Source organism: Canis lupus, chromosome X (assembly GCF_011100685.1).
Source record: "Canis lupus familiaris isolate Mischka breed German Shepherd chromosome X, alternate assembly UU_Cfam_GSD_1.0, whole genome shotgun sequence".
In the NCBI taxonomy this organism is placed as follows: domain Eukaryota; kingdom Metazoa; phylum Chordata; class Mammalia; order Carnivora; family Canidae; genus Canis; species Canis lupus.
This window is the reverse complement of record NC_049260.1, coordinates 93,898,861-93,910,001: the sequence shown is the minus strand read 5'-3', so window position 1 is coordinate 93,910,001 and position 11,141 is coordinate 93,898,861. Positions and strand designations below refer to the sequence as shown.

At 38.0% G+C, this 11,141-nt stretch overlaps 1 pseudogene; it reads right to left on the bottom strand.

Moving 5' to 3' along the window:
• Positions 1-456: 456 nt before the first annotated feature.
• LOC492106 lies at positions 457-2,601 on the bottom strand (annotated as a pseudogene).
• Positions 2,602-11,141: the final 8,540 nt, after the last annotated feature.

Below are 11,141 nucleotides of genomic sequence, written 5' to 3'. Positions count from 1 at the left end.
CTGGGGCTCACAGGCTCTAAACTTTATCCAAAACTGAAACTGGCCTTAGATAAGACCTATTGGAAATCAAAGTCCATCCAAAATTGCCTAAGTGTCCAAAGTCCTCCGTATTCTAATGGGTTGCACGGCAGAAAGCCAAAACAAAGAGAAAAAGGTCAAGAGACGCATATTTAGAGAGCTCACACTTCTCTGCTAGTGACACTGTGCACATCTGGCTTTTCTTCAACTCTTTCAATAGGGACTTTCCCATTTGAGATTTAAATTTGTGAATAGCAAAATGTCCTGCCTGTCCATCAGTGAGTTAGCTAGAATCTGCTTCTCAGTTACCAAAGCGCAAATACACATAGCTTGTTTTTTTAAAATTTTTTAAAGATTGTATTAATTTATTCATGAGAGACAGCGAGAGAGAGAGAGGGAAGGAGGGAGAGAAACAGGCAGAGGTAGCCCGATGCAGGACTCGGACTCAATCCCGTGACCCTGGGATCACACCCTGAGCCAAAGGCAGATGCGCGACCACCTGAGCCACCCAGGCGTCCCATTTTTTTTTTTTTAATGGAATGATCTCTGGGGTTTTGCTCCTGAATTCTGGCACATGGTTAGGCGTTTGTGCACATGCACACATCCTGTGCTGCCTCTAAAGTAAGGAAGCCCTAACAATGGTAAAATGACTAGAACTTGCTTAATAAAATAAACAATTACATTTAATGCAGGTTGCATTTTGCAAGAAAGGAATCAGTTCTTGGTTATACAAGGCAAGTAAACTACAACAATGCTACAAAGTGTCAGGGAAGGTCATGGAGGAGATGGTACCACAAATTAATCCAAGAGCTGCACCAAGCAAGGTGGTTCCTCAAGGCTTCCTCTGTCCTTGGAATGTCTACTCAGGCCACTGTTGCCAAAGGGAGAGCCATGTTCAAGGACCTAACCTTCAGAGAATAAGGTGTTGAGAACAACATGGACTGAATGGGCGATGGAATCCCACTATGGCCTCTATATAAACTTCTGAGATTCTGGTTGGTGGATCTGGTGATCTACTTGACTTTCAGCCACCCAAGACAAGACACCTACGTTAAATTTCCTTGCTTATTAAACCTGCCACCTACCAATGTGGAATGGACTGCTTCCCTCTCTGGTTTCTCACTGTGCTCCACACATATAGGGGCTGGTTGCATTTATTATCACCAGCAGAAGCTTGCAAACCAACACAATACTAGAATATTTATATATGCATCATATCTTTACTACTAGATTACAAAGTATAAATGTCACAGAAATGATTTTTTAAAGGTACCAATTCTGAGCACTCACTGTGTCAGGCAACCACCACTTTACATACATTATTGCATTTACATTGTACTCCTTATAGTAGTATAAAGCAAGTATTATTTAGCCATCTATTTTCTAGATGGAGGAAGTGATGCTCACAGAGTTTAAGCAAATTGCTCTCAAGGTCACAGTATCTAGAAGCAGAAGAGCCAGGGTTTGAATGTGGGTTTGCTACATTTCAAAGACAGCACTGGATGCACACATTAGGACAACCTTTTATATATTAAATGGAAAAATTAGATCTGGGAAAGAGATTGACAGTGACCCAACAGGATTTTGCTTGGTATCAGGGACTATATGTCATTCATCTTTAATTTTTTTTTGAAAGAGAACCTTTATTACTTTTATGTACAGAAAATTCAGCAGCATCCACTCAGCCCAGCTTGGTGGCCAGTTTTTTAGCCTTTGCTTTTTCTTCCTTGGCGATGCAAGCCACTGACTTCGGACCCAGGACATTGCCTCCCCAGAGGCGGCAGACCTCATCATATCTGTCATTGTAATTGGTCCTGATGGCTTCTACCAGCTTAGCCAGAGCTCCCTTGTCTTCCGAGTTTACCTGTGTGAAGGTGACAGTGGTGCAGGTCTTCCTGTGGACCAGACACCCCAGCCTGGCCTTCCCCTTGATAATGCAGTAGGGAACCCCCATCTTACAACATAGGGCAGGCGGGAAGACAACCAGCTCAATGGGATCCACATCATGGGGTCTCACTACCAGGTGAGCCTTCTTGTTTTCCACCAAGGTGGTGACAGTGTTAACCCCAGCTTGAACGACAGGTAGCCACTTAGTGGGGACTGGCCTTTGCCCTCAGCTTTCTTCTTGGCCTGGGCCAACAGCCTCAGCTTCTTCTCTTGCTTCGCCTCTGGTTTGTACTTGTGGGCCAGCTTAAGCAGCTGCGTAGCTGTTTGGTGGCCCCAGGCCTGGGTGCACTGGTTAGTGGCAGGAGCCACTTTGAGACGTTTATACAGAATGGCCCTCTGCCGCTGCAGCGGATGTAGCGTGGCCACTTGACAAAGGGGGTGCGGTCCCTCTTGGGCTGGATGCCCTGTCCGATGCCAAAGTTCTTAGGCTTTTTCTCGAACAGGGGATTGACCACCTTCTTGGCCTCCTGCTTCTTCACCAGGGCAAGGGCCGGGGCCACCTTCTTCCTCTTCGCCTTCTTCCCTTTCGGGATCTTGGCTTGCTGGAGGAGAAAGGCGTCATTCATCTTTATATTTCCCACCATACACTGCATCATTACTTGCACATAGGAGGGGCTAAAAAAATGTTCCAGATAAAAAAATAAATGTACATCTAAACTTAGAGAAAAATGAAATGAAAGGCTTTCAATATGCTATTCCACTCTGAAATAACCCGTTTTTAATTCATTCTCAATGTACCATAACTTCCTAAAGGACAATACTCCAAGCATAATAGTAGTTTAGATCTCATCACTTACCAGAAGCAGAATGAGCCCAAAATAAAACTGTTAGATTAAAATGAAATCAATTAATGGGTTTGGCATTTTATGAAATCAAAATGAAAATCCAACCTTTGCCATTGTTTAGATTTTGTTTTGAAAATTATAGCTAACTTTAAATATTAAACCATATCTTTTCTTTCCTCTGAAAATCTTTCAATGTCCTTTGGCCAAGAGCCATAAAGTCATGGAGAAAAATATGTGTGGCATATAAAAAGAGAAATATAATCAGATAAATCTCCTAGGTGGGAAGTAAAATGATTCAGCCACTTTGGAAAACAGTTTGGCAGTTTAGTATAAAAAACATATACTCGCAGGGCACCTGGGTAGCTCAGTGGGTTAAGCATCTGCCTTCGGCTCAGGTCATGATCTCAGAAGGCTCAGGTCATGATCTCAGAATCGTGGGATGGAGCCCTCCATCAGGCTTCCTGCTCAGCAAGGAGCCTGCTTCTTTCTCTCCCCACCCCGCACTTCACCCTGTTCTTTCTCTTTCTCCCTCCCTCTGCCCCTCCCCTCCACTCCCCTAGTGCTCCCCCTCATTCCCAAATACATAATTAAAACCTTAAGAATATGAATATATATATATATATATATATATATATACTTTTCATATTGCTCACAGACTATGCTCCTAGGCATTTTTTAAAATTTTGTTTATTTCAGAGAGAGAGAGCTAGAGAGAACATTAGCAGAAGGAGGGGCAGAGGCAGAGGGAGAAGCTGACTCCCTGCTGAGCAGGCAGCAGGACTCAGGACCCCAGGACCCTGGGATCATGACTTGAACTGAAGGCAGAAACATAAGCAACTGAGCTACTCAGGCACCCCACTCCCAGGTATTTAAATAAATGAAACTTACGTTCTCTCAGAAATATGCAAGTGAGTATAGAGGATTTATTCTTCATCATCAAAACCTGGGGAAAAAAAAAAACCAATTGACCTATCAGCTAATGTATAAATAAATTCTAGTGCATGGTATAATGCCATCTCAGTGTTTACTTCGCAATTAAAAGGAATGGACCGCAGATATGTAACAACAAGGTTGAATGTCAAATTCATTATGGTAACTGAGAAAGGCCAATGAAAAAGGTGACATGTTGTATGATTCCATTTACATGGCTTTCTGGAAAGGGGGGAAAAACAGGTGAGGAAAACAGATCAGTCAGAGGAGGGAGGTAGGACTGAATACAAAAGGTATGGGAGATCTTTATTTGGTTGGTATACACTTATCAAAACTCTCAAAACTGTGCACTAAGTAGGAAAAGTTGTACTGAAGGCAATTTCTACCTTACTTTTTTTTTAATTAAATAAAAGCATCACCTAAAACACTTGTAACTATTTGCATTTCTGTATTTCATTTTATTTTCAAGAGTAGGAGCTGCAGCTACAAATTTAGCTAGTGCAAAAGATAATAATTAAATATTGTAATCATTTATAAAACAAGTGTAATCATTTAAAATCACAATATAATAAATTGTGATGATTAAAACTCTCCAAAGACAGTGAAGAAATCAATGCAAGGAAAACACATGGGTAGTGAAATTCAGATTAAACTTGAGGTGAGGTTAATTAAAAAACACACGTCATTAGGTCCTTTCGCATTCACTAAGTGATGGTCACAAATTTAGTCCAGGGTTTCCTAGCAAGAGAGACAAATGAAGCGAACCACTGAGTTACATGATTGCTCTTGCTCACTGAAGAAACAACAATCCAACTGCTTAAGAATAGAAAGATAAGCATTATATGCTCCCTCCTCAAAGGGAAGAAAATAGCAAAAGGACAGTGAGAAGACGAAGATAAGACAATCTTGAGAAAGAAAAATGTATCGGAGTTAATAAATTAAGCTGCTGACTGTACACAAGGGAAAAATACAACAACTGAAAAATAAAATATTATACCAGCAAAAATGCAAACACAGGTATACCATGCTCTATCTCAACTCAGGGTCCTGGCTCTTACTCCACTCCCTGCCCCTGGCCTTCTGAGAATGCTCCTCCCTCAACCCCTTAGCCCAGGGGCTCTTCTCTTCTGCAGGTCTCACCTTAAAAGCAGCCTCCCCAGAGAGGCCTTAGCTAAGGACTCCCCAATCTAAACTAGACCACCCGACTCCCATGACCAAGCACTTTTTATTACATCTGTTTTATTTTCTTCATAGCAGTTATGACAATATTTATCTGCTTAAGACTTTTAGGTCTCTCTCATGGATTAGACTACAAGCTCTGTAAATAAGGATAAAGACTTTTCATGTAGCATTTTTACTGCTTAATGCTTATTAGTGTCCACATCAGTGCTTAAGTGGACACTAAGTGCTCAACAAAAGTAGATTAAAATACACTTTTTAATTAGCATGAAAAGAAAAATTAAATTCTACGGAGTATTTTCAAATAAATTTGGCACTATCGACAGAACATAAAGACTCCTAACTCTGGGAAACGAACTAGGGGTGGTGGAAGGGGAGGAGGGCGGGAGGTGGGGGTGAGTGGGTGACAGGCACTTAGGGGGACACTTGACGGGATGAGCACTGGGTGTTATTCTGTATGTTGGTAAATTGAACACCAATAAAAATTATTTTATTAAAAAAATACAATGAATTGTAATTCAAACACAATAAAAATCAGTACCACAAGAAAAAGAGAAGGCATATACTCCAACAATAGAAAAATAAATTTCTGAAGTCACCTGGAACTGATGGATTCAGTAGAAATTCATTCAATCCTTTTTGGAGTACATATTCTTTTCTCTTGAATGGCATTTATACATAGAAAAAAGTGTGCTGGGGATGCCTGGTTGGCTCAGAAGTTTAATATCGGCCTTCTGCTCAGGTCATGATGGGATGGAGACCCAATCTGACTCCCTGGCTCAGCGGAGAGCCTGCTTCTCCCTCTCCCTCTGCTTGTGCTCTCTCTCTTTCTCTCTCTGTCTCAAATAAATAAATGAAATCTTTAAAAAAGAAAAGAAAAAGGTGTGCTACCTAGGTCATGGTATAAGGTGAATATGGTTTCATTCCAAAAATTCAAAAGGAAAATATCAAATACAGGAATACTAGGCTGATCTCACTTTGAAAAAACGCGGTGCATTTGTATATACATTTGTAAGACATTCATATGTATTGCATTATTGAAAGTATACGTGTGCCCGTGTGTTCCCCTGTGTGTGTGCGTGTCCGTTTGTGTGTACAGCCTGAATAAAATCTTAGTATTTTAAGAAATGGAACACCAGAACATAATTTTTTAATGTATCAACTATGACTTATTTATTGCATCAATACAGGCTAGAATAATGTGTTAATTGGAAAATATTTTTAAATTATTGTTTCAATAGATGCCAAGAAATATGGATAGCATTCAACATTTTCTTGATTAATAAAATTAAATGTTTTCATCTCTAAAATGAAAAGGGACATTTAAAAAAATAGCAACAAAAATATAGTTAATGGAGAACTATGACTGGAATTAGCCTAAAATCAAATGCAGGAAAAAAGAGAACTCTACAAAAGCTAGTTCTTTTTGTATTCCAGAATGCCACTCTCTTTTAATGGAATAGTGACTATGGTTATCTGAGGTTGGGGGGTGGAGGATGAAGGGGAATTGAAGGTATATTTAGGAAAGGAAGACACTAAAAATCATTTTTTATGACATGAATATATATACTCAGAAAATCCAAAGAAGTCAACCAAAAAATTACCAGAGGTAATAAATGAGTTCATCAAAGTTGTGGAGTGAAGTAAATCCACAAAAATAAATTAAATGCTTCCCTATACACTAATAATAGGGAAAACACAATGCATAACTCCAAGAAATGAGATAGCATTCACAACAGTTATTAGAAACATTAAATGCCTTTGCATTAATTTTGTGACACAAAAGAAAATTGAGACCCTAAATGAGTAAAAAAATGGAAAATTTAAATAAATGTTGAAATATACCTTTCTTATTGTTAGAAAGATTGAATAAAGATGAGCATATACAAACCTACATAGTTATCAAAATTATGTGATCTTTCAACTAAATGAAGAACAGAGTAGCCAGAAATAGCTTCAAAGTATCAGTATAAGAACTAAAATTGGGATCCCTGGGTGGCGCAGCGGTTTAGCGCCTGCCTTTGGCCCAGGGCGCGATCCTGGAGACCCCGGATCGAGTCCCACGTCGGGCTCCCGGGTACATGGAGCCTGCTTCTCCCTCTGCCTATGTCTCTGCCTCTCTCTCTCTCTCTCTCTCTGTGACTATCATAAAAAAAAAAAAAAAAAAAGAACTAAAATTAATGTAAAGAATGTAAGTAATGTGGTCATGAAAAATAGATTCTTTAATGAATGTTGGGCCATCTGGTTATGTATATGGTAAAATAAAAAACAGACCCAGGCCTTACAATACATGTTTGCAACAAATTTCAGATACTAGTCAAGCTTTAATTACTGCATATGTTGTTACATTATAAAATTAAAGTATATGTGAAAACTTGAAATTAATGGCCAGGAAGAGTAAGACAGAACAAACTAGTGTCAGGTGAACAAAAGGCACTCACTACACTGGGGAGACCTGCAGCTGAAGGCAATGAGGAAGAAATCCTGCCAGGCAGGCCAATGCCTTGAGAACTTGGGGATATCGGATGGTAGTCCAGGTAAAGCATTAGGGAAGGCTGGGGCAAGGGTAAGCTACTGGTGATCTGGTGGACAGGTCCAGAAGAGAAATGTGGGAACACCTGGGTGGCTCAGTGGTTGAAAGTCTGCCTTTAGCTCAGGGTGTGATCCCAGGGTCCTGGGATCCTGTCCTGTATAAGGCTCCCGGCAGGGAGCCTGCTTCTCCCTCTGCCTATATCTCTGCCTCTCTCTGTGTTTCTCATGAATAAATAAATAAAATCTTGGAGGTTAAAAAAAAAAAAGAAGAAGAAGAAGAGAAATGTGAGTGACAATGGAGTCAGACATCACGTCCTGAATTGTGGCAGCAGGTTCTGTAACCCCCATTGCTAGTCTGGGACTTAGAATCAGAAGCCAAATTCCTGAAAGACAGAAGAGGGCAATGCGAAGTCCCAATCCTAGAAAACTCAGAATACTAGGTAGATTGTCAAAGCACAGAACTGCTGTGCAAGGTACAAGCGTAATCATGGGAATGAAGCAGAAACTAAGTTAGTAGAAAATGAATTTATTCAGTTCAGGCTTAGCATACCAGCAGAGGTTAAGTGATTCCAACTGTGAGGATTTAAAGAGCTTGGGGATAGTGAACCAGGTAGCTCACTATGAAATGACTTTTGATTCCAGGTGTGGGAAAGGAGATCTATTTCTGACATTTAAGAAATAGGATACACCATTAAATACCAGATAAATGTATTCAAATGCCTTAAAAATAAAAAGGCTGTTTAAGCTATAAAATGTAATAAACTGAACATCAAAAGAAAGCATCATAATGGAAAAAATTCATGAGAAAAATGTAACTGATAAAGGCTCACTATCCAACTTGCATTAAAAAAAAAAATCAATGCACATATATCAAGCTACTACATAGATTCTACTGGATAAGTTAACAAAAAAGATAAACAGGCAGTTTATGTAAAAAGAAATTGAAATAGGATATCATCATGTGGAAAAGGATAAAGTCTCAATAGTAATTAAATTAATACAAATTAAAACTACTTAAAAGTTCCACTGCTCATCTATTAAACTAACATAAACACACATAGTTTATAAAGTCAGCTGCTAACGGGAATTTGGGGAAATGGGTGTGCTTATACTTTGCTATTGGCTGTGTAAATTGATTCAGTTTTAAAGGAGCGTAATTTGCCTATACGTGAAAAGAATAAAGAAACCATTCATAATTTTTCTCCTAATAATTCCATCATAGGGAATATACCCCCAAGGAAATAACCAAAGGGAAAAACCGATTTATACTATGATTCTCATGGCAGTGCTCTGCACAACTATAAAAATTAGTAAAGAGTCCAAATGCCCTTTATTACTAATAGTGGTAACAAACAGGTTTTTTAATAGGCTTTAAAAGTGACAAATGTGAGGAATTTGTTGTTATTTATAATCGTATATGTGTTATGTGAAAAAAATCAGAGTACAAAATAATAAGTACACAACAAAACAACCATGTTCATGGTGTAAGACAATTTATAATTTTCTATTTCTTCTGTCAGTACTGACAACTTGTATTTTCCTAAGAATTTGCCTATAACGTCTAAAGTTTTAAATTTACAACCATAAAGTTGTACGTATCTTTTTTTACACTTAAAAATCTATGGGGGGGCTGGGAGGCACCTGGCTGGCTCATTTGGAGTAGCATGCAACCCCTGATCTTGGGGTTGTGGGTTCGAGCTCCACATTGAGTGCAGAGATTACTTGAAAAAAAATCTTTTGAAACAATAACTAAATAAATAAAAATTAAAAACAAAAAATAAAGATCTATTAGGATGTTCCCTTTTAATAAATAATGTTGGATATTGGTGCTCTCTCTGGCTTTTTCTTGGACAATGTTGGTAAAAGTTTATGCATCTTATTTGTCTTTTCAAATAAACAAATGTTGGCATTCTTTAGTTTGCCTGCTGTATATTTGATTTCTACTTCATTTCCGCTCTTATTCTTATTTTGTTCCATATTGCTTGAGCTTAATATGCTGCTCTTTTTCTACCTTCATGAAATGGATGTTTATCTCATTGCTTTTCAGCCTGTGTTCTTTCTAATGTGTTTTTGGGTACAAACATCCCTCCAACCACAGCTATATCGCATAAGTGTTGATATGTATTTTCATTGTAATTAAATTCAAAATATTTTGTAATTCACATTATAATTACTTTCATTGACTTATGGATTGTACAGAAGTATATTGCTAATTTTGCAAATATGTCATGAATAACTGGTTACGACTTTGATTGATGTCTGGCTTGATTCCATTATGGTCAAACAACATAATTTATATAATATGAATTCACAGAAATTTACTCAGACTTGCTTTATGTCCCAGGTACTGATTGATTTGGGAAAGCTATCCATATGTAATTGAAAAGAATGTATAGTCTGCAAAGTTTAGATGCAGTAATCTATACATGCAGTAGTATATTAGTCACTGTCAAAATGGCTCTCAAAAAACAGATACCCAGACGTATACTCTTGGCCAATTTCCATTGAGTAAATATTCATACCATGGCCACTTATAAACTATCAACATGAGATTACTGAATGAGGAAATGGAAAGAGATACATACATCTGACACTCACAAGTCACTATGGGCTCTCTGCAGTAACGCACAACATATATCTGTCTTACTTGGTCAAATTCTTAATTGCATGGTTCAATATTCTGTATCTTCCAAGTATTAATTGCTAGGGATTAAATAGCAACTCACATGTTGAAATTTAATGCCCAATGTTATAGTATTACAAGTATTACACAGTGGTGGCTTTGGGAGGTGCCTAGATCATGAGTCTTCAGAAATGGAATTAGTGGTCTTAAAAAGAAGATCCCAAAGAAATCCCTAGTCTGCTTCTACCAAGTGAGGTTACAGAAAAAAGGTGCTGATCTATGAGAATGTGGGCACCACCAAACACTGAATATCCCAGTGCCCTGATCTTTGCTTTCAAGATTTTAAGAACTAAATGTTTGCTATTCATATACCACCAAGTTTATGGTATATTCTTAAAGAATCCAAAAAGGACCCTAAGACATTTATTTTCATATTTAATTACTTATCAAGAAAGGTATGTAAAACTTTTCACTATGATCATGGATTTATGAAATTTTCCTTATATTTCTGTTAACTTTTGCTTAATATATTTTAAGGCTGTATTATTACTTGAATACAAACTTAGAGTTATTGTATCTTCACAAGTGGTTGACAATTTAATCACTATATTTATCTGGTTTACACTCTAGTAATGCTACTCACCTTTAAGTCTACTTTGCTAAAGGGGGAGGAGATATTAGAAGAGGGCAAAGGTTGCTACATTTCCTAAATACAACCATACAACCAAGAATTGATGTGACCATGTTTGTCATTGTCCTTACATGCTCCAACAGATACTTGTACAAATGAAAAACATTTTTATAATTATCTGAGCCAAGAGCACAGCTTGATTTTATATCAAATACTGTAGCATGGTTCTAACATACAGTGAATTTTCCAGGAAAATGACTACTATATAAATAAAAGACTTCACTTTATTGTGTTTAAAACTTAAGCAAGAATTGTTTAATGTTTAAGATAATTAAGTCACCAATGGCAATAAAACTCACTGTACTTCAGTCATCAGTATTACACACTACATGTTGTGTCTATAGATGGTATATTCACATTGGTTCTAAACGGGGGTAGAAATGTTTATATTATTATAACTCGGGATCCCTGGGTGGCGCAACGGTTTGGCGCCTGC